At 38.5% G+C, this 25,367-nt stretch overlaps 1 protein-coding gene and 1 pseudogene across 2 annotated transcripts in view; one reads left to right on the forward strand and one right to left on the reverse strand.

Annotated features, from left to right (window-relative positions):
• GLCE (glucuronic acid epimerase) overlaps positions 1–25,367 on the reverse strand; it is a 113,470-nt gene that overhangs the window by 57,863 nt on the left and 30,240 nt on the right. The gene's annotated exons all lie outside the window — the stretch shown is intronic.
• LOC122221863 lies at positions 7,043–7,664 on the forward strand (annotated as a pseudogene).

Raw genomic sequence — 25,367 nt, forward strand, 5'->3', positions numbered from 1 at the left:
GAAAGAAAAGAACTGTCCACCCAGAATTCCATAACCAGCAAAAATATCCTTCAGAGATGAAAGTCAAATAAAGACATTCTTAGATGAAGGAAAACTTAGAGAATGTTTTGACAGCAGGAGTGCTGTAAAAGAATTGCTAAAGGAAATTCTTCCAACAGATGGTAAATAACGCCATAAGGAAACTGAAACATCAGTAAGGAAGAGCAATGTAACTGTTAAATATCGAATTAAATATAATGGACTATTCTTATCCTCTTGAGTTCTTTAAATATGTTTGATAGTTGAAAGCATGAAGTATAACCTTCTGTGGTGGAGCTTTCAATGTATGTCATACAATACAATATATAACACAACTACAGCATAAAGTGGACGGCACAGTAAAGGGACTGACTGTATGATGGTACAGTTTCTATGAGCCACATAAAGTAGCAAAATCTTGATGCTAAGTAGACTGAAAAGTTAAGCACGTTGTAACTTCCAGAGCAATCACTAAAAAACAAACCGTAAAAAGATATAATTAAAAACAATCAATAAATTATCATAGAATACCTAACCAAAACACACACACCAACACACACACACACACGCACACACCAAACACTCTAAATGAAGGCAGGAAAGGGAAAATTGAGAAATAAAAACAGGGGTAACAAATGGAAAGAAAGAATAAGAAAACAGTAAATGTATGAGGCGCCTGGGTGGCTCGGTCGGTTAAGCGTCCAACTTCAGCCCAGGTCATGATCTCACAGTCCGCAAGTTCAAGCCCCGCATCAGGCTCTGTGCTGACAGCTCAGAGCCTGGAGCCTGCTTTGGATTCTGTGTCTCCCTCTCTCTCTCTGCCCCTCCCCTGCTCATGCTCTGTCTCTGTCTCAAAAATAAACAAAAACATTAAAAAAAAAAAAAAAAGAAAATGGTAAATGTAAATTCAAACATATCAATAATTACATTAAATGTAAAAGATCCAAACACATCAATTAAGGGAAAATCAAAAAAGAATAGTAGAAAGAAGCATTCTTTAAATACAATGTCATAAGTAGTGAGCCACTCACAAAAGGGGCCACGAGCCAAGGAAAGTGAGCACCTTTAGAAGGTGGAAAGAACAAGGAAACAAATTATCCCACAGAGCTTTCAGAAAGAAACAAAAGTCTTGCGGACACCTGGACTTTAGCCCAGTGAAACTGGCTTCAGAACTGTGAGACAGTAAATTTGTCCTGTTTAAGCCACTGTTTGTGGTAATTTGTTAAAGCAGCAACAGAAAAGTAATGCACTGGATCACAAAACAAACCTCTACAAACTTAAAAAAAAAAATTAAAACCATACAAAGGATGTTATCTGCAATAAAATTAAACTAAATTATCAGTAACAGAAAGATAACAAGATATTCTCCCAAGAGGAAGAAATTGCAAACACACTTGTAAGAAATCCATGGATCAGAGGCAAAATAGAAAATACTTTGAAATCAACAAAAATAAGACACTATATCAAAATTTGTGGAATGCAGCTAAAGCAATCCTTAGAGGATAAGTTTTGGCATTAAAATACATTAGAAAAAAGAAAATCTAAAATTAACAATCTAAGCTTTCAGCTTAAGAGACTGGAAAAAGAAGAGCAAACTAACAAGTAGAAGGAAGGAGATAATAAAGAGCAGGAATCAATGAAATTGAAATTAATATTTAAAAAACCAATAAAACCTAAATTAGCTCTGTGAAAGATCAAGACAAGCAAGAATGGTAAGACAAAAAGCGAGAAGACATAAATTCTCAGTACCAGTACAAATGGGGAAATTTCACAATAGACTGTACAAACATTTAAAGAATAACAAGGAAATACTGTGAGCAAGTCTCTATGCACACAACTCCCTGAAACCATAAACTACTACCATTCACATATATTAATATGGATAAGCTGCACAGGCTGTAACTATTAGATAAATTGAATTTGTAGTTAAAAACTTGCAAAAGAAGAAATTCTCCAGGCCCAGATGTCTTCGCTAATGAAATCTACCAAATATTTGAAAAACAGATTAATAAGACTGATAAGACTAGCAAGTAAGAAATAAAACTGTCCCTATTTGCAAAAAACATTATTGTCTACTTAGAAAATTCCAAGGAATACAAACAAACAAACAAAACCCTCCTGGAACTAATAAATGAGGTTATCAAGGTCAAAATATAGAAGGTAAACATCAATTATATTTATACATACTAAACAGTGAACAATTCAGAACCCCCAAAGTTTTAAAATAATGTTATTTAAAATAGTTCCATAGAAACAAAATACTTAGGTATAAATCTGATAAAACATGTACAGGATCTGTATGCTAAAAACTACAACATGCTGATGAAATACGTCAAAGATGATGCAAGTAAGTAGAAGGACATACCGAGTTCACAGACTGGAAGACTCAAAACAGTAAAGATGTCAATTCTCTCCCAAACTGGTCTACATATTTAATTCAATTCCAACAAAAATCCCAGGATTTTTTGTTGTTGTAGAGAAGCTGATTTTCAAACTAATATGGAAAGGCAAAAAATCTAAAATAGCCAAAACTATCAAAAAACAAATTTAAAAAAAAGAAAAAAAGTTGGAGGAACTATACAATCCAATGGATCAGCAGTGCCCACAAATAGCTCCACACAAACACAACCACCTGATTTTTGGTAAAGGTGCAAAGATAATACAATAAGAAAAGGATAGTTTTTTGACAAACTGTGCTGGAACAACTGAGTGTCCAAATGCAAGAAAAAAAAAAAAAAAGAATGAATTTTTACCTAAACCTCTTATATTATATAAAAATTAACTGAAATGGATCATAAACCTAAATGTAAAATATAATACTATAAAACTTTTTACCTACCCCCCTCCCCAAAATAGGACAAAATTTTTGTGACCTAGGGCTAGGTAAAGAGTTGTTAGACATGACAACAAAATACAACCCATTAAACAAGAAGGGATACATTGGATTTCATCAAAATTAAAAAATTTTGCTCTGGAAATTTTTTTTTACCATAATATAAAGACAAGCTATACACAGGGAGATAATGTTTGTAAATTAAATATGCAACAAAGAATTTGTACCCAGAATAATAAAGAACTCTCAAAACTCAGCAGTAAGAAAACACTCCAATTTGAAAGAAAGAAAGAAGGAAAGAAAGAAAGAAAGAAAGAAAGAAAGAAAGAAAACAATCCAATTTAAATATGAACAAAAAGCATACTGATCAGAATGGTTAAAATAAAAAAACATGGTAACACAAAATGCTGCCAAAAATGGAGAACAACAGGAACTCACATGCGCTGCTGGTGGGAATGAAAAATGGCAAAACCACTTTGAAAAACAGTTTGGTGGTTTCTTATAAAGTTAAATTTACACTTACACAACCCAGCAGTCAAACTCCTAGATATCTACTCAGGCCAACTGAAAGCATATTCACACAAAAATCTGTATACAATTGTTTAATGGAAGCTTTACTCCAAATCACCCAAAACTGAAGGAACCAAGATGTCCTTCAATGGGCTGTTTAAAAAGAAAATGATTAAAGGAAATAATTTAGGTGATACAAACAAATTGTATTTAACACTTTATGAGGTAGACAGTCAACCTTCCAACAACTGAAAATGGGGCAGAAGGCAGGAAGCTTTTATAGAATAAAGAATAAAGAACAAGGAAGAGAGAAACAGAAAATACCCGACTGGCTAGAGCCACACAGTCAACCTCATTTGGGGTGAGAAGGCCCAGAGGTGGCCTGGTAAACACCAGGGACTGGTTGACTAGAGATACCGTGTTTCTGGTCAAGCGGAGCTTTCATAGGGACACAGGTTTGCGGATGTGGCACCTAGAGCAGGAGCAGCTCTATCTCGGGCCTAGAAAGTTGTTTCAACGAGATGAAGGGATAAAACAACTGTGGTAAATGCCTACAACAGAATACGCTGCAGGAATAAAAAGGAGTGAACCATTTGATTCACGTGACATGGAGAAAACTTAAATGCACTTTGCTAAGTGAAAGAAGTCAGATCCAAAAAGTTACATAGCATATGACTGCATGTGTATGACACACCGGAAAGGGCAAAACAGCGTGAAAATAAAAGAGATTAGTGGTTGTCAGGGAAGGGGGGATGTGGGAATGGCTGACTTACAGAGCAGGTATGTGAAGTGAGTCGTGGGTTGGGGAGCCCTATAGGACTGAGCCCTTCACCTGTGGAATCTGCTACTATCTCCAGGCAGATGGTGTCAGAACTTTAGTGCAATTTTGTGATTTATAACAAATACATACACTTGGTCATTCAGATGACCAACGTATATTTCTCACATATATTTTGCCTTCATGGTTCCTGGCTCACTGTTCCAAAACTTCCTGAGCAATAAGAGCAACAGGAACATCCTTTGTTATATTTGGTCCCTTGTTATTCGAACAGGCCCCTTTTTCCATCACAACTGGGTTTGTGTTAATGAGGTGACTTCCATAAAATAACTGAGTAAGGATGGAGACTGATTTCTGGAAGAACCAACCCCGTGATTAGGGGGTTGGAAATTTCAGTTCCACTCCCCACCTCCGGCCTGACCTCCAGGGAAGGGATAGGGACTGGAGGTGAATCGACTGCTAATGGCCAATGACTAAATCAATCATGGCTATGTAATGAAGCCTCCATTAAAAAAAAAAAAAAAAAAAAAAAAAAAAAAAGAAGAAGAAAAAAGAAAAACCAGGAACGGTTTCAGAGAACTTCTAGGTTGGTAAGTACAAGAGTGTTTGGAGAGAGTGGTATGCTCCTAAAGGGCATAGAGGCTTTGCACCTTTTTCCCATATCTCGCTCTAGGCATCTCTTCCATCTGGCTGTTCCAGAGCTATATTCTTTTTTAATAAACCAATAATCTAGTAAGTAAAATGCTTCTTTGGGTTCTGTGAGGTGCTCTAGCAAATTAATCAAGCCCAAAGGAGGGGGTCATTGGAACCTCTGATCTACAGCTGGAGGCTCAGAATCACTGGTATCAACCTAGACTTGCAACTGGTGTGTGTGTGTGAACTGAGGTGTGGGGTGGCAGCCAGTCAGATGGGACTGAGCCCTCAACCTGTGGAATCTGATGCTACCTCCGGGTAGATGGTGTCAGAATTTAGTGGAATTGTAAGTCACCCAGCCTGGTGTCTGAGAACTGCTTGTTGGTGTGGGGAACTCCTCTGCCCTCCACACCCACACATACACAAGTTGCAAGTAGGTCCAGAACCTTTTAACAGAAGAATATTCAGAGTGATGAAACCGTATGGTACTGGGATAAGCGGATAATGACCCTGTGCCTTTGCCCAAACCCGCAGAACTGTACATTGCAAAAAGTGAACTTTAATGTATGCGAATTTTTAAAAATCCACTACGATATTAGGGAAATCTTAAGATAGAATGCAGTCTGTGACAAATGAATCTGATGGTACTGCAAATGAATGGCAAAACCCCACTGAAGAGCTTAGGAGGAAAATGAGTTGATTTAAGTAACTTTGGAAAACCATGTCTTAAGTGGAAACTTTAAGGCCAAATACAAAAGGGCCTATACATAAACACTGTAGTCTAGTTGGTAAGTTTATTTCTCATGAGAGTACTGGTTAATTCTGAATTTGCTTTTTACATGTATACTGGGGTGGAACAAGTAAGTAAATAGGCCAGGTTTCTCGTTCTCAGAGAAGTTGCAGATAAGCTCAAAGGAGAAAGCTAGAATGAACCCTATGGTACTGAATGAGAGTCACAGATGCTGGTATGAACTTAACATATATGCTGCTTAATATATAATACAAACGGATAAATACAGAAACAATTAAAGATGTGTACAGACGCATCAATTAGCATCCAGATGTTTAATTCCTACCTCTGTCCTCTGAAAAGGCCTAGAAAGAGTGACACCCCAATAAAAGCACCCCGACACTGGTCTCTAAACACCATTCTCCAATACCAGCTCTACACCAGAGCTCAGAGAAATGCCTGATTCTAGGAGTAGGGTGGAGACAATACACGATGAGTCTGGAGCATCTTCTAGGGCCAGAAGTCAAGGAAGTACTCAAAAAACGTCAAAGGGACACAGGGGTCAACGATGAAATAATTTTAGCAACAAAATAAGTAACACAGCTTGGACTGTAAGCCAATGTATAAAATAAGTGTACATAAGGACGTAAATGACTGAATGAATGACTCAATGAATGAAAGGGACAAACTTCCTTAAGGAAGAATTCCTAATAATATATGTAGACAGACCCTCATCGATAAAAAGCATCCCCTTGAGTGCAGGCTAGAGTTAGTGACTCACTTCCAAAGAACAGATGATGGAAAGACAAAAAATAATTTTACAGTGTAGAAACCTAGCAAATACTACCTTAACCAAGTGATATTATCATATACCCCCTGATAGGATGTGATGAGAAGGGAGGGCACTTTGCTATCATACCTTTGATATTCTTCCCTAAAACCATTGGCCTTGGTGTAATCATAAGGAAACATCAGATAAACCCAAATTGAGGGACATTCTCCAAAATACCTCACTAGTATTAGTACTCAAAACTATGAAGGTCATTAAAAGCAAGGAAAGACTGAGAAACTGCCAGAGACCATAGGAGACTAAGGAGGCACAACAAATGCAATGTGGAATCCTTGGAACAGAAAAAGGAGACTACTGGGAAATCTGAGTTTAGAATCTGGAATTTGGGTAACATAAGGTACCAAAATTGGCTTCTTCGTTTTGGTTTTGTAAGACGTTATCATTACAGGAAGGTGGGTGACAGGTATACGGGGATTCTCTGTATTATCTTTGCAACTCTTCTATAAATCTAAAATTATCCCAAAACAAAGTTTCTATTATTTTAAAGAATGGACAAAAGACGTGGACAGACCCAAAGAGAATACGTATATGGCAAAAAAACACGACAAAATGTTTGACATCATTAACTATTAGGAAAATGCAATTTAAAACCATTATCAGATATCATTCCAAATCCATTAGAATGGCTGTAATTAAAAAGAATGACCACTTGCACACACCGCAGCCCCAGAGCTGGTCATCCGCTCAGTCATGGTCAACCCCACCATGTTCTTCGTTCTTCAATTATCATTGTGGATGGTGAGCCCTCCAGCTGTTTCCTTTGAGCTGTTTGCAAAGTTCTAAAGATAGTAGAAAACTTCTGTGCTCTGAGCACTGGGGAGAAAGGATGTGGTAATAAAGGTTTCTGCTTTCACAGGATTTACGTGCCAGGGTGATGACTTCACATGCCATAATGGCACTGGCGACAAGTCCATCTATGGGGAGAAATGTGATGATGAGAATTTCATCTTGAAGCACACAGATCCTGGCATCCTGTCCATGGTGAATGCTGGACCCAACGAACAGTTCCCCGTTTTTCATCTGCACCGCCAAGACCGGGTGGCTGGATGGCAAGCACGTGGTGATTGGCAAGGTGAAGGAGGGCATGAATATCGTGGAAGCCACAGAGTGCCTGGAGTCCAGGAATGGCAAGACCAGCAAGAAGATCACCACTGCTGACTGTGGACGAATCTAATAAATCTCACTTGTGTTTTATCTTAACTACTAGACATTCCTTCCGTAGCTCAGGAGAGGACCCCTTCACCCCCACCTGTTTGAAATACCCTGTAATCTTTGTGCTCTTGCTGCCGTTCTATAGGTTCCATATTTTTCCTTACTCCCCTCCAAGTTTAGGTGGACTGCAGTGTCAAGTTTATGATTATGAATTAAAAACTAAACAAACAAAAAAGAATGACCGTACCAAGTGCCAGCAAACAGAACTAGAACTATCACACATGGCTGATGGGAATACAAAGTGGTGCAACCAATTTAGAAACTGGCAATTTCTTACGAAGTTAAATTATACAATTACCAACAATCCCACCGCTATGTATTTACCCAAGAGAAATGAACACTCACATTCATAAAAGCCTGTACACAAATGTTTATAACATCTCTATTCAAAATAGCCACAAACTCGAACAATTCGAAGTCCTTCAATGAATTAAGGGATAGTGGTACATCCATACAATTAACTACTACTCAGCAATAAAAGTGAATGAAATAATGTTATACAAAACAACTTAGTTCACATGAAATCTTAAGGCACTATGCTGAGTAAATGCATGTGTAACAGTGTCAAATAGCTAAATACTCTATGATCCCATTTAGTGTCATTTTTGAAAAGACAAAACTAAAATGACAAAGTGGTTGCTAGAGGTTATGGGTGGAGTCGGGAGGGTACAAGTACAAAGGGAGAGCATGAGGGAGTTTATGAACTAATAGAACTGTCTGGATACGGACTGCGATGACAGTTACACTAACTTATACACGATAAAATTCATCATCTGTTCACAAAGTAAATTTTACTGCATGCTCACTTTAAAAATTAATTTCTGATACTTAACCAAATCATCTTTAAGTCATCAAGATTTTTCCAGGATGTTTAGTTTGGATTTTACTACCTGTAAAAATCCTCTTGTTAATTCTGGCTATTTTAACATAGAACAAATGACACATTGCTCAGCTCAGTCCTAACATGTAGAATCATTGGGGGATCAATAGCCTAGAAGACAATTCCTCTAGTCAGTGCATCACCTGCAAAGAAGTCTAATCTACCAACAATCACAATGTCACCTAATTGAAGAGTAAATCCTGACGTGCACTTAATGGCATCATAAAAGAACATTCATTAATTTTTTAAAGAGAATACTGATTTATGGGGCCCCTGGATGCCTCAGTCAGTTGAGCAACTGACTCTTGATTTCAGTTCAGGTCATGAGATGGAGCCCTTCAACAGGCTCCTCGCTGTATGTGGAGCCTGTTTGAGATATTCTCTCTCTCTCTCTGCCTCTCTTTCCCCCTCTGTTTCTTTCCCCTGCTCTTGGTCTCTCTCTCTCTCTCTCTAAAAAAAACAAAACTAAAAACAACTAATTAATTAATTAATTAATTTAAAAAAAGAATATTGATTTATAGCCAGAGAATTCCAGGGAAGGGAAAAATGGGATTAATTCTACTTCCAATGTATTGAGAACATTCTAAAAATGAGAGAGTAAAACATAATCATTTGTCCCCGCATCTATTATCAGGGAAAATTAATTGTTTTATTTGAATAAGAAGAAGGTGAAGGATATAAATCAAGTGACATAATATTTCAGAATTCTACTCTTCTGCAAGAGTTTTACCTCAACTAATACAGTACTACTGTAAGCTTCCATTATACCATCCACACACATAGCACAAAACATTCAAATGCATCCACTACAACAATTGGTTTAAATTTAAAAATCTAAGTAAAAAAGGTACACCTTTCTGGAAAACACCTTTATTATTATTTAATCTATTTGATTCCTAGGTTTATCTCAGCTGTTATTTTTAAAAATCATATTTTGGCAACTATCTTATTTATTTATTTATTTATTTATTTATTTATTTATTTTTTATTTTATTTTTGAGACAGAGAGAGACAAAGCATGAACGGGGGAGGGTCAGAGAGAGGGAGACACAGAATCTGAAACAGGCTCCAGGCGCTGAGCTGTCAACACAGAGCCCGACGCGGGGCTCGAACTCACGGACCACGAGATCATGACCTGAGCTGAAGTTGGCCACTTAACCGACTGAGCCACCCAGGCGCCCCGGCAACTATCTTATTTAAATAAAACTCACTGACTACTTGTTTTAAAGGATACAATTGCTCTCAGTTGTGCTAGTAAATTTAGCAACAATCTTAAAGTATAAAATTTTAAAAATATAAAATCTTAAAGTATAAATTTCACTTTATACTTTATTTTAAAAGAACCAGAGATTTTTTTTTTTTTAAAGCCAATCTCCAACTGCACTAATTTCAAGTGGAAAACAAAAAACTTCTGTGAGGAACAGTTTTTGCCTTAAGGCTTTTTGTTTCCCTAATATTACATTCAATTAGAAGTGAAATGGCCTGCTTCAAGAACTTAGGTTTATTTTCCCCAGAAACACATTTGGAAAAATATATGACTTACATCTGGAACCATATCCTTGCAAACTGAAGCCATTTGTGTGCAGTCGCTGTAATAGTTCACTGAGGCCAGTTTAGTTTTAACACCCACTGACACAGTGCCTACTGCAAATCAGTCTGCTTAGTCCTCCATGTAATCTTCTCAGTAAATGTTCAATTTACTAAACAAAGGCTGCTTCAGTAATTCAGGTCTGACTTCTAAAGATGCAAATATACCTGTCAAAAGCTTTCAGTAAGTCAGTAAATTTCATCTCTGTGGCATTGCAAGTATTTAAGTCACTCCTATATGTTCATGTCCAAAACCATGGAGGGTTTTCCCCCTCTTCTTAGAAAAATCAACAGAACCTCAGTCATTTTCATTATTGTAGTGTTATACTTCCAGCCCTCTTCAAATCTCCATTTAATAAGTTTTTGCATATGAACTAAATCCAATAGGATACCACAGTTTCCAAGACACTGAAGCATCAAAAAAAAAAAAACAAAAAAAACAAAAAGCTCACAGAAATCAACATTATCTATTAATACTTTAAAGATTACAGTGCATTGGGGCACCTGGGTGGCTCAGTGCGTTCAGCGGCCGACTTCGGCTCAGGTCATGATCTCAGGGTTTGTGAGTTCAAGCCCGTGTTAAACTCTATGCGGACAGATCAGAGCCTGGAGCCTGCTTCGGATTCTGTGTCTCCTTCTCTCTCTGCCTCTCCCCTGTTCACGCTTTGTCTCACTATGTTTCTCAAAAATAAATAAATGTAAGAAAAATTTTTTTAATAAAAAATAAAAATTAAAAAAATAAAAGGTTACAGTGCATTAAACCACGTCTATAAAATAAAAGTAGCTATCACCTACCTAGACCCACATTAATAACGCTCAAACTTAACAGGACAATAGCCATCTCAACTTAAGCAAATGAAATGAATTTTCTAGCCACTGTTCCAAACTTTCTTTTATCAGAAATGAGACTTTGTATAAATATACTTAGGCTACTTGTTTGGAGACACGAAGAGTCATATGGATAAGAAATCATCCATAAGTAATGTTAAATTACCAAAGAATCATGAAGGAATTTTAGTTGGAAAGCTGTGTACTGACATGAAGAAGATGCCCTAAGACCCCATATGACATTTACACTTTGTAGTCCAAACCTGTGTAACAAATATATTCAACCACTTGCCAATAGTTCTGATAACAAGTTCTGTGGTGATCAAGTTTAAAATTAATGCTGGCATATGATCTATAAATCTTACATACCTATGCTTACTCCAATCCATCATTACTAGAGTTCCTCATTGCTGCTTTGGGATATTATATAGCACAGAATAACCTTGACCATCACTGAAAAAATTAAGAATTGGCTTTAAAAGTCTTTGAACAATTGGTAATCCCATGGTTTTTCACAAAACTTAGACTGACACTTGGCACATAGTGGGAGCACAACAGGGAGTTGTATATGAAGGAGACAGAGCTCTAGGAGTAGTACACAATCTCTCTCATGATTTTAATTTATTTTTACTCATTTATTTATTTTTCTTTCATTATTTTAAAAAGCTATCCATCCCCAGAAAAGCCATATTGAGAAATTTATTTTAATGTGTTTCTGGGTTGGCAATTCACTGTCTATTGATGAATATAGGGCTTAAAACAACAGCTGAGGGGCGCCTGGGTGGCTCAGTCTGTTGAGTGTCCAACTTCAGCACAGGTCATGGTCTCACAGTTCGTGGGTTCGAGCCCCATGTTGGGCTCTGTGCTGACAGCTCAGAGCCTAGAGCCTGCTTCAGATTCTGTATCTCCCTTTGTCCCTCCCCCACTCATACTCTGTCTCTGTCTCAAAAGTAAACATTAAAAAAATTTTTAAAAAAACAACAGTTGATTTTTTTTTTTTTTTAATTGGGTAAGTATTTCTGGCTGTTGAAACCTGGGGGAAAAAAAGCAAAAGTGCCAATTTAGATGATGACAGCATTTATAAAGCTATCTTTAGCACTTTGAAGTTTTAACTCAGAAAAGATGGAGTACATGATAATTCTTAAGGCCTTTTAAAAAATTCTTCAGCAGGTATCTGATTAAATCTTAAATTGTCATCTGAGTCTGGATTGATGAACTCAAAATTCCTCACTGCTTCTGGAGTAGAAAGTATCAGAAAAGAGAGAGAAGTCAGGTTCCTACCAATGCAAAGGAAAACCGAAGTAAGCCGTGAACGGTATCGGTTAAACCCTATTCTAGTGTGGCATGAGGAAAGGACCACAACAAGGGACACTAAGACCTGCTTTCAAAGAACTTACATAAACACGAAATACATGAAGAGTCCTTTATAAAGCACTGCTGTATCTGTTTTGCTTGTTTTTTTATAAGTAAACTGCTGTACACATATAGGCAGGGCAGGGAATGTGTCTGGTCTTTTCACCACAATAGCCCCAGTGCCTACTGCAATGCCTGGCACAGTGTAAGAAATCAAAAATTATTTGTTGGACGAATGAAGACTTTCAACAGTTATGTCAATACTGACATTTGGTTTCCTGGACTCTGGTGACCTAGCCCCTTTTGACAGACAGAATGGCCCTTCAAAGATGTCCTTGCTCCTTTCTCTCCTATCCCCAGCCTAGCTTCCCTTACATGGCAAAAAAGGCTTTCAGTTATAATTAAGATTATGGATACTAAGATGGGGAGATTGTCCTAAATCATCCAAGTGGGTCCAATCGAATCAATCACAAGAGTCCTTAAAAGCGGAAGAGAAAGACAAAAGGTGGCATCAGAGAGGTGAGACAGAAGAGGAAAGAGGAAATACCAGAAGTGTGAAAGAGGTGACCAATGTTGCTGGCTTTGAGAAGAGAGGTAAGAATGCCACAAGCCAAGAAATGAGGGTGATCTATAGGGGCTGAGAAGGGTCCTCATCTGACAGCCAGCAAGACAACTGGGATGTCAGCCCAACAACTGCAAGGAAAAGAATCCTACCTCCAGCTCCAGGCTCTGAGCTGTCATCACAAATCCCGACGTGGAGCTTGAACCCACAAAACATGAGCTCAGGACCTGAGCCAAAGTCGAACATTCAACCAACTGAGCCACCCAGGTGCCCTGAGAGCCCGACTCTTGATTTCAGCTCAAGTCATGATCCCAGGGTCATGGGATCAAGCCCCACTTTGGGCTCTGTGCTGAGCGTGGAGCCTGCTTAAGATTCATATTCATATTCTCTCTCTCTCTCTCTCTCTCTCTCCCCCCTGCCCCTTTCCCCCACTCATGCTCTCTAAAATAAAAAAATTTTAAGCTATAAAAAAATACACCCCCCACCTTTAACCTCTACTCTAGCACCCTGTCCTCTTGCCATCACCCTGACACTACTCCAACAAAAGATCTAAAATCTTTAAATGCTTCAATCTGATCAAATCTCCTATTAACTTTTATTCATGCTGCTCATACTTGTCACGATAAAGGAAATATCTTGTTTGAAGGAAGGGATAACTTGAAACAAAATGTGTGGTTCACCAATCACAAATTCTATTTTCTAGTTACAGTGTTCAGTCAGCATCCTACCAGAGTATATGACTGCCCCCACTGAATGGTTATAATAAAACTGCAAATTTCACATTCCTTGCAACATGCAGTACCAAGGACATATACCGAACTGTGTTATTAAAACAACCAGTATGTCAAATCCTGACTGACTTACCTTCGAAGGAAAAGCCTTTTGTTTTTAAATCTGGAACCATTTCTTTGCCTCTTTATATTTATACACTTGCTCTAAAATATTAAAAAAAAAAAACCAACCTCATAAACAATCTGTTTAACAGTAATTAGAATTTTATCTAGTTAAAACAACAGCAGAGTGTGCCACAACACAGATGGCAAAACACTTTCTCCTTGCCTGATCAGTGTCAAAGAACCATTCTCCTATTTCACGATCAGGAAGAATTTTGTTACAGGCTATCGCATTTATAGCACACACACTAGTGAGTGAAAAGACAGCTTTATTAAGAAAGCCATTGTTCAGCAGAACTCTTGGCTATTTCTCAATGTAAAGATTTTTCTTACTGCCCAGATAAAACCCAGCCAAATATATGATTAAGGAATCAGAATGGACGGAAGTCTGTACTATTGATTTCATTCCGGTTCCAAGTCCTTAAGCACACTAATTCCTTAAGGAACAGGTTCCCAAACTTGGAGCTTTTAAAAATCCCAATGCTCAAGTTATACCCCATACCAATTAACTCAGAATATCTGGGGATGGGGCAGGCATGACTATTCTTAAAGATCCCTAAGTGGTTCCAGTATGATTATTAGCGGTGTGGCATGGTATGGCGCACTGAATGGAATCAGAGGCCTGGGATCTGGCAGTGGGCCCTGCTATGAGCAAGCCTGGGCACATCAATGACTGGGTAGCCATTTCCTCATCTATAAAAAGGTAAGACTGGGCAACTTATTGTTAATATCAAACATGTTATGAGTCTATGATGAGATTCCTTAGGTCTCTCCTAAAGATTAATAAACTGCCTCAATTTTAAACTCTCCCACCCCCCAACAAATCCAATCCATGATCTGATACTTTTCCCAGCCTGTTAAGAGCTTCTTTTTGTAAATAAAGATTATTTTAGAGTAGGGATCAAATTTAGCTCTTCCATTGCTCAGATTCTGATACACCATTATGTCTATCCAGGTCATAACGTAGTATATGGACTGGGAATGACTGGGAAGCTTGAATTACCTCAAAACACTACTTGTTATTAGACTACTTCTTGAATTCCCATTAAATTACATACACGTATTCTGGTTTTCCTAAATAGCATTCCTGGTTTTGTTTAGGTCACAGAGGTGTAACAGGATTTTAACTTTTCACTGATGTCAGCTCATTTCAAAGAAGGAAAGCATCAAGGACACTGGCCGGAAACATGGGTTGGGAGAACTGCTGAGGAGTGGCTGTTGCTGGACAGTCTCAGAGTCCCCGCCTTCTGCCAGACCTCTTACAAATGTACGCCACCAGTGATGAGGCTGCTTGAGAAAAGAATGACCCACTCAACATGTTAAGCGCTTCATAGAACCAGGGTTTGGGGACTGGGTGGCAGACTTCGAAAACAGAACTCCAACGATCCCTGCACTCGTGGCACTCACACAATTGTGTAATTACCTGTTCCTCTGAGTGCGGTCTGGGCCTAGCCACTTCCTTCGAAAGAACAGAATATGGCAAAAATGATGGGCTATAACTTCTGTGATTAGGTTAAAAATGATGTCCTTCTTGCTAGTATTCTCTTCTGCAGGCACTCTTTCTTGCCCTCTTCCTTTCCTGCTCTGAGGGATACTCAACAGTAAGATCCATGTGACGAGGGACCAAGGGAGGCCTCTGACCAACAGCCTAAGGAGAAAATGAATCCTGCCAATAACCACGTGAGTGAGCTAGGAAGTAAACTTTTAGATGAGACTGCAGGCCCAGTCAAGACACCAATTGTACCCTTCTAAGAGACCCACCTAAGCCATTCCTATATTCTTGACCCACAGTGAGATAGTAAATGTGGTTGTGAGCTGCTAAGTTTTGAGGCAATTTATTATGCAGCAATAGACAGAAAATACAGGCACAGAGCAACGAACACAAACACTGTACTGAAGGAACCAAGGGTTGAATAATGAGTAGGACCAAGGTATCAACAACCTAGTAATGGATAAGGGACATGTAAGTAAGCGTGATAAAGTGTTTTAAACACTCTGACAGAAGTAAAAATATGCAGGGTACCGTAAGGACATAAGAAAGGGTTTGTTTTTGGAAGGGCACAGGCAATGAAGTTCTTTAAAATAGGAATGTGAGTTGTAAGCATGAAATATAATGGTCAGTTCGAGAAACTACATGTAACCTGTTAAATCTGGAACATAGAGGGAAGAGATGATTATTAGTCCTCCAACTTCAAAAATGTGCAAGCATTTATAGGTAGCATAAGACTCAAAGAGGTCTCTAGTATTGTATGCTAAATTTATACTAGTAAACTCTCAACCTCCACTAGATTACAGAACACCATTATGGAATAATATCACTAATTATGAATAAATGATCCACGCTCCAAGACAGGACTTGGCCAGGGCCAATCCTTCCATCCGTATACTAGATCCCCATTCCCTTCCACCTATATGAGGAAAGTGCTTCAGCAATGACCTCTTCTCTCTACTGCATTGTCAAATATTCCCTCTCTACTGGATCATTCCCATCCCATATTTAAAAACAAAAATAAACCCGCTCCCTTAACTCTACATGCCATGTGTACATAGCTCCCCCTTTATGATAAAATTCAAAAGTGTTGCCAATACTCACCCTCTCATCTCCTTTTGAATCCCTCTCAACCAAGCTTCTTTCTCCACCTATTTGTCGAACTTGCCCTTAATAAAGTCTATAATGACTCCCACACTGCTAATACAATGATTAAGTCTCAGTCTTCCTCTTATGTGTGGCCAACAGCTGATACAAACAATAACTCCTCCCATAAGAAACATGGCTCCCAGGGCACCCCACTGTCCTGGTTTTCATCTTTCACATTATCTTTTGCTAGTTCCTCATTTCTCTATTCTCTACCTTCTGAATACATAATGTTCTAGACTTGTCCTTGGACCTCTTTTATGTAACTCATAATAAGAAATATATGCTCCATTTCTGGCACAAGCTCCTAAAACTCCTGGAATTTTGGAATTTTCTAAGAGACAAGAACAATAAAGATATCTTTTGTTGTGTTAATGAGATGACTTTTATAAAGCACCTAAAGAAGGGAGTTGGTTACCAGGAGAACCAACCATGAAATCTGAGGGTTGGAACTGCAGTCCCACCCACCTGACATCTGGGAAAACAAGAAGGGCAAGGGGCTGGAGGCTGAGTCAATCACTAACAGCCAATGATTCAATCAATTGTGCCTATGTAATGAAGCCTCCATAAAACATACAATAGGAAGGGTTTTAAGAGAGCTTCCAGGTTGGTGAACACATGAACATCTGCAAAGAGTGGGGTGCTCCTCGAGGGCACAGAAGCTCTGTACCCTTTCTTCATACCTTGCCTTATGCATTTCCTTCCATCCAGCTGTTCCTGAGTTATATCCTTTTATAATAAACCGGTAATCTGTAAGTAAAGTGTTTAAGTTCTGTTGGTCACTCTAGCATAAATTAACCAAACTCAAGAAGTGGGGAGGGGTCACTGGGAACACCTGATTTGTAGCTGGTGGGTCAGAATCACAGGTTAGCAACCTGGACTTGGAATCGGCATCTGAAAGGAGGACTGAGCCTTTAACCTGTGGAATCTGATGCTGTCTCCAGACAGAATTGACTTGTAGGATATCCAGCCGACACCCAAGAATTGCTTGGTGTGGGGAAAAACCCACACTCTGGAATTGAGTACAGAATAGTATAGTACTTCTATCTACATTCACTCCCTAAGTGGTCTCCTCCAGTCTGAAGACTTTAAATACTATCTATAAACTGATGACTCCCCCAATTATTTACTGATAAAGAATTATTCTTTCTCCATAATTGTCCTCTAATACATCTAAACTTTCTACTCAACATTTTTAATTGGACATTTAATATGCCTTTCTTAGTATGTTCAAAACCAACTCCTGGGGTGCCTGGGTGGCTCAGTAGGTTGTGTCCAATTTTGGCTCGGGTCATGATCTCGCAGTCCCTGCGTTCAAGCCCCACATCGGGCTCTGTGCTGACAGCTTGGAGCCTGGAGCCTGCTTCGGATTCTGTGTCTCCCTCTCTCTCTCTCTCAAAAATAAATAAAAATAAAAAAAATTAAAAATAGGGGCACTTGGGTGGCTCAGTCGGTTGAGCGTCCAACTTCGGCTCAGGTCATGATCTCACGGTTCGTGAGTTCGAGCCCCGTGTTGGGCTCTGGTGCTGACAGCTCAGAACCTGGAGCCTGCTTCAGATTCTGTGTCCCCCTTTCTCTCCGCCACTCCCCTGCTTGTGCTCTGTCTCTATCTTTCAAAAATGAATAAACATAAAAAATATATATAAAAATTAAAAAAATAAAAAATAAAAAGTAAACCAAACCCCTAATTAACCTCACCACCATCCAACCCACAAACTTGCTCCTCTTCCACAGTCTTCCACCTTAGTAAATGATACTATAAGCTTTTACTAGCTCAGGCCAAACATCTACTGTTAGCCCTGCTTTCTCTCTCCCTTTTAGTTCTTATCCATCGGCTGAGTTCTTATCCAAAAACTGTTGGTTTCTCTTTTAAAATAGAATCATAAATTAAATAAACAAACAAACAAACCATTTTTCACCATCTCCACTGCTACCAAGCACACACAAATTATTGCAATAGTCTCCTAAATGACTTATTTCTGCCTCAAGCCATCCACTTGCCTACCAGTGGTGATCCTTTCCAATCCCCATGCCTCCCAACATTCCCCCTCCCCTTTCCACCCCTTATTGTTCTCTATAGCACTTATTGCTATCTGCCATCCTTTGTATTTCACCTGTTATCTTCTGTCTCCCTTCACTAGAATGTAAGCTCCACAAGAACAGGAATTTCTGTAATGTTGTACACTGTTTAGAACAGTGCCTGACAATAGTAGGCATCGTATTAATATTTTTGTTTGATGAATGACTGAACCAACCAAGGGGATTCTCTCACAGATCCATTCTAATATAGGGAAATAATCTCAATAATTTCAAAGGTACCAAAATATTACATTCATATTTCAATCATTGTGATGTAAGTTCTGGCAGTTTTAACTCCCTAATTATATTCATATTGGGCTCCCATTAGTTTGCATTCCCCTGGATGCATACTAACTATGTGGGGAAGAGAAGTGCAGAATGATCTTCAACAACAAGGAGAACCCAGATTGATTTTTAAAACTAATTTTCCAGGGGCACCTGGGTGGCTCAATCAGTTGAGCATCCGACTTCAGCTCAGGTCACGATCTCGCGGTCTGTGAGCTCGAGCCCCCCATGGGGCTCTGTGCTGACAGCCCAGGGCCTGGAGCCTGCTTCGGATTCTGTGTGTGTCTCTCTCTCTCTGCCCCTCCTTCACTCATGCTCTGTCTCTCTCTCTCTCTCTCAAAAATAAATAAACATTAAAAAAATTTTTTTAATAGAACTAATTTTCCATAGATAATCAAAATGGAAAATATTTCCCACAATATTTCACAGAACATAAATGTCCAGAATTTGCAAAGTGTAGGATTAGAGGAGACGTTAGGTAAAAATTTCAAATTTTACTAGTACCAACAAAAACTACTTTAAGGTTTTATAAATTTTTTCATAAGTAATTTATAACCTTTGCCTAGTATAATACCACGTTTTCCATCTGTACTCCAACCTATATTTTCCTTTTCCTAAACTATCTGTGGTAAAATAAATAAATAAACAAACTATTTAGATGAAACGAGACTTACAGATTCTCAAAGATAAGAACAGGACTTGACTGAGCTAAAATAATATATTATTACACTTGTATTTGTATAATGTTTTACACATTTTCCAAAATGCCTTCACACCTCTATGATGATCTTCATACTGATATGTACAAGAAGCAAGCAGATATTAGCTCACTCTCCCCTACCTTCCACATACTTAAACATACCTTACAGATGGAAAATTTTGAGTTTTAATGAGATTAACTGACTTGCTCAGGGGCACAAAGCTATTTACGTGGTTCAACCTGGACTGTAACCAAGTTCTTTCAAATCCAAGTCTACTGTTTTCTATCACAACACATTACCTCACCCAGTGATTAAAGAAAGGTACCACTGCCTAAGTCTATAAAACTTGACTGTAAGAGCGTCTTCCTTCAGGATTGGGCATTTTCACATTCCAACCTATTATAAAATGCTTTGCAGATGACACAAATGTGCAAACATTCCTACAGGGGAAAAAAAGGAGAAAAAGCCCAAGAACCAATAAAAATCAAGTAAAGAAAACTCAGTCTCCAAAGCAGCAGTAAGATGAGATTAATATTCTCTGCACACAAGATCAAGGTTTTCGAACAGTTCAACTATCAAACAGATACTTAATACCACTCAGCCAGAGGTAGATGTTTAACAGGGGCCATTCCAGGTAAAAATCACTTATTACGGCTAGAACTCATAGTAGGTCCCTATCTGAATAACCCTGGAAATCTGGAATGAAAATAAGAAGAATGAATTCTTTTTGCCCTTCTCCCCTACAGCTTAACTCAGGTTTAGATCAACAAGTAGTTCCATGACTCATTTCATCTGGACTTCTTCCTGGTTTCCTCTAATATTTAAGATGAGGAGAGAGAGGAATTCCTTTATCATTCCAGCTGTACCCTAAAGCAATTCAAAAGTGGGTCAAGAGTAGAACTCAAAAAAGAGTACATTCCGTGTGAGATTAAAAGCTTTGTTCTTCCCATCACCAGAACCTAACTGTGTGTCTCTGACCCGTATTAAAAGTTCTTCTAGGAGGGGCGCCTGGGTGGCGCAGTCGGCTAAGCGTCCGACTTCAGCCAGGTCACGATCTCGCGGTCCGTGAGTTCGAGCCCCGCGTCAGGCTCTGGGCTGATGGCTCGGAGCCTGGAGCCTGTTTCCGATTCTGTGTCTCCCTCTCTCTCTGCCCCTCCCCCGTTCATACTCTGTCTCTCTCTGTCCCAAAAATAAATAAAAAAAAAAATGTTGAAAAAGTTCTTCTAGGAAACACCTGGTAGCTCAGTCGGCTGGGCATCCGACTCTTGATTTTGGCTCAGGTCATGATCTCACTGTATTTGAAATCGAGCCTTGCATCAGGCTCTGCACTGAAAGCACGGAGACTGCTTGGGATATATTCTCTCTCTCTCTCTCTCTCTCTCTCTCTCTCTCTCTTCCTCCCTCCCTCCCTCCCTCCCTCTCTCTACCACTCCTCTGTTCATGCTCTCTCTCAAAATAAATAAATAAACATTAAAAAAAAAAAAGTTCTCCTAGTAGAAATCTAGATTCATTTCTGAAGCCAAGTCAGTCATACTCAGGCCTCTCAAACTACAAATATGCCTGCAAGCTCAGTGGGCAGTAGCACACAGGAATTAACAGAACCTGGCCTAGGTAGGGAGAGCCACTCCTTTCTACGACCAGGACAGACTAACCTAAAAATAGGTAAGAATTAACCACACACGGTTTGGTTCTATGAAAGAATATTTGCTACCACAGATACTCTCCTTTCTTCCATTTCAGCCAATACCTAGGGACTGACATGTCACATCAGACTTTATTTCCAGTTCCTTCAAGAAAGTAATGGCTGGTGAGAAGTTAAAATAATTTAACTATGTAGGTTAAAAAAAAAAAAAAGTTAAAACTACTCTAAAAGAAATATGTAATATAGTTAATAGTGATTTGGGACCTACACCCTAAGTAATGAAAACGATCTTTGGTCTGGATTATCCCTTGCAAAGCCTGAAATAGAGTAAGACAAGCTAGGTACCTAGAGCACAATATTTAAGGAGGCAATGGGAAGTGCAGGACTGGTACCTGAGAGTGAGTGCCTCCTTAAATTTTGTATTAAAGGTGCCCCTTTATACTGTGAGATATATACACATATATCTACTGTGAGATATTCACTCATTCATTCATTCAAGGCACAGTGGAATATTCTGCGGCTTTAACAAACACCCCAGCAGAATTTAAAGTCTGAAATCCTGATCACATTTATCATGACTATCTTCTGAACAGAATAAGAAAAGGAGAGGCTTGACATTTTGCACATATTCTGAAATGCAATTGCCTTAGAAAAAGGAAAAGTTTATAGTGTAAATGGAAAAGTTCATTGTTTATAGAGAGATTTCCAATTTGAACATGAAGGACAGGGATTATTCTTCTGCCTAAACAACTAGAACCTAGACAAAATATGGAAAACAACTGTTTTCAAGCACTGAAAAAAGGCAACACAAGACTGTGATCCCAGACTACTGCTCTAAAAGGGCAATAAATGAGAGAAACCTCTAGCTTTCTGCCTGGAGGTAATTTCCAGGCAATGGTACAGAGGAGGGTAACCCGAAAAGAATCCAGCACTACTGCTGAGTTTAAAAGACACAGATCAAAGTTTGAAGAGGCCAAGGCAGCTAGAATTTTGTGTGGCAGTACCAACTAGCTGAAAGGAGAGATCTACACAAAGAAAGAGATCCAAGAAACTGCATAGGGAACCTAGTGGGTCTTTGGCTGAATACAATTTGTACATGAAGAACGTGAAATCCCAAAAGGTCAGGCAAAATCAGAATCAACCTAGGGAAAGAAAATTACTAGGAAGCTATTAGATAAAAAATTGCCAGAACTCACAAAGGGCCAGGAATTGTTAAAGTTCCCCCTCTGCAAAGTGGAGAAATCTTGTGGAACATAGAAGTCAACAATGACCCTAGAAGGGCCATGCCTTAGAAGTGGGGTTAAAATAGTCCTACAGTAAAGGCAAGTCTGGGTTTGCCCCGAAACTGTTTATAAACAAGCCATGAAAAGACCAAACTTACCTGCAAGTAACTTAGCAGTTTACCATAAAAATTCCAACATTCTTTAATGTAATACAACAAAATCCAGGAAACAACACAAAACAATGATGATCACACCATCAAAACCTATTATATAACATACAGCATTAAAATTAGGTTTATAAATAAGCAATAAAATGTGACCCATGAACTAGAAAACCACTGTCAGTATTAACAGAATCGGAAATGAAAGAGACGATCAAATTAGGAGATGAAGATCTTAGAGCAACTATAATATACTTGTTCAACAACATAATAGAAAATCTGAATATAATGAGGAGGTAAGGAAATCTATAAAAATTAATCAAATGTAACTATTGGAGATGAAAAATACAATGTCTGAAATAAAAATGTCATTGGGAGGGATTTATAGATTAGCCATTGCAAAAGAAAAGATTAGTATTTAAACCTGAAGACCAGAGAATAAAACTGCTCAAAAAAGTAAAGAGGGAATGAAGATATTCCCCCCCCACCCCCCGCAAGGAACAGATCAGCAGTCTATCATATGTTTAACCTGAAGCCTGAAAACAAAAGAGGTGTAGCAATGTTGGAAAAGATAATGGCTGAGAAATTTGCAGTTTGTTGAATACCTCAAACTCACAGTTCCAAGAAGTCCAAGGAATCCCATATAGGATAAACACAAGCACACATTCACACATACACATAAAGCATATCATAAGCCAATTACTGAAAACAGTGACAAAAAGTCTTAAAAGCAGCTAGAAAATAAAAGGCACACTACATACAATGGAACAAAGAGAAGAATCACCACAATACTCAGAAGGTACGCAAGCCAGAAGACAACAAAATAAAATCTTTAAAGAACAAAAAGATAAAAACAAGGCAACCTAGTACACAGAAGAGTTAACTCAGCAAGCTCAAGACTGTTATCCTTAGAAAACATTCACTAGCTAATACAGGTGGTTCACTGTGCCTACAGTGTTCGTGCAAACAATATGATCTATGCTAAACGCCTGCTTTCCTTCTGGGAGTCTGGTATTTTGGTGCATGCTAGGCAGAGGATGCTTATGTGACCAAACTCTCAATAAAAACCTTGGACACTGAGTCCCTAATGGGTTTCTCTGTTAGACAACATTTCTCATGTGCTGTCACAATTCACCGTTAAGAGAAAAACATTTCCTGTGTGACTCCACTGGGAGAAGACTCTTGGAAGCTTGTGTTTTGTTTTCTCCAGGCTTTAGTCATGCACCTTTTCCCTTTGCTAATTTGGCTTTCCATCCTTTCACTGTAATAAATCATGAGTAAACTACATGCCCAGTCCTGAAAGTTCTCCTAAAGAAACACCAAACCGGAAGGCAGTCCTGGAGACTCTCAACACACTAAAATTCAGCAGCCAGAAAAAAATCTTTCTGAAATGTTGATAAAATAGTTTTTTTAGACAAATTAAAGCTGAGAGAATTTGTCACCAGCAGACTCGCACAATAAAAAAAAAAAAAAAAATGCTGAGAAAAAAAATGGGTGCTTGGGTGGCTCAGTCAGTTGGGCATGCAACTTCAGCTCAGATCATGATCTCACCATTTGTGAGTTCGAGCTGCACATCAGGAGCTCTGCTGTCAGCAGAGACCCCGCTTTGGATTCTCTGTCCCCCTCTCTCAAAAATAAATTAACATCAGGGGCGCCTGGGTGGCTCAGTCGGGTAAACTGCCAACTTCAGCTCAGGTCATGATCTCGAAGTCTGTGAGTTCGGGCCCCGCGTCGGGCTCTGTGCTGACAGCTCAGAGCCTGGAGCCTGCTTTGGGTCCTGTGTCTCCCTCTCTCTCTGCCCCTCCCCCTACTCATGCTCTGTCTCTCTTGCTCTCAAAAATAAATAACATTAAAAAAAAAAAGTAGCATTTAAAACAAATAAATAGGGGCGCCTGGGTGGCTCAGTCGGCTAAGCGTCCGACTTCGGCTCAGGTCATGATCTCCCAGTTTGTGAGTTCGAGCCCCGCGTCGGGCTCTGGGCTGACAGCTCGGAGCCTGGAGCCTGCTTCAAATTCTACGTCTCCCTCTCTCTCTCTGCTCCTCCCCTGCTCACGCTCGGTCTCTCTCTCCTTCAAAAATAAATAAAAACATTTAAAAAAAAATAAAATAAAACAAATAAATAAACGTTAAAAAGTAACGGTGAGAAAGAATTTCTGCAGAAGAAAAAATGACCATAAACAAAGCATAAATCATAAATCTCACAGGAATGAAGAGTACTAAAGTGGGTAAATATGTGAATAAATATAAAATATTTTTCTTTCTTAAGAAAGATTAAAGATTTAAAGATTCTTTAAAAGAATAATAATCTTATGAGGTTGTAAAATATATAGAAATAAAACGTATGATAATATTTGGGGAAATGATGGGATAAGGGAAAAAATGACTATGCTTAAAGCCACACATTATACATGAAGTGATAGATTATTATTTGTAGGAAGACTGTGATAAGTTAAAGATGTTTATTATAACCATATAGCAACCAATGAAAAAGATAAAAAGAAGAGTTACAGTAGTAGTGTAGGCAGTAGTGGAGAGAAAATGGAACACTAAAATGTACTCAATTCCAAAGAAGAGTTAAAAAAACAAAGAAGAGATGGGACAAATAGGAAACAAACAGCAAGATGGCAAACATAAGTCCAATAATATTATATGTAAATGGTCTAAACATCTGACTGAAAGGAAGAGACTGTCATGTATAAAATGCCATCTAAAGAGAACCCCACTTTAAATATAAAAACATAAAGGTTAAAATTAAAGAATTATAAAAATATACCAGGCTACCACTAATAGAGTTGAAGTATCTATCTTAATATGAGAAAAATTATATTTTACAGCTAAGACTATTACCAAAGATAAAGAAGATCATTTCATAATGATAAAGGAAATCAATTTAATCAAGAAGATAGAAGAATCTAACTAAACAGCTTCAAAATACATAAAGCAAAAACTGACAGAATTGCAACAAAGGACAAAT

Source organism: Panthera leo, chromosome B3 (genome assembly GCF_018350215.1).
Source record: "Panthera leo isolate Ple1 chromosome B3, P.leo_Ple1_pat1.1, whole genome shotgun sequence".
Lineage (NCBI taxonomy): Eukaryota > Metazoa > Chordata > Mammalia > Carnivora > Felidae > Panthera > Panthera leo.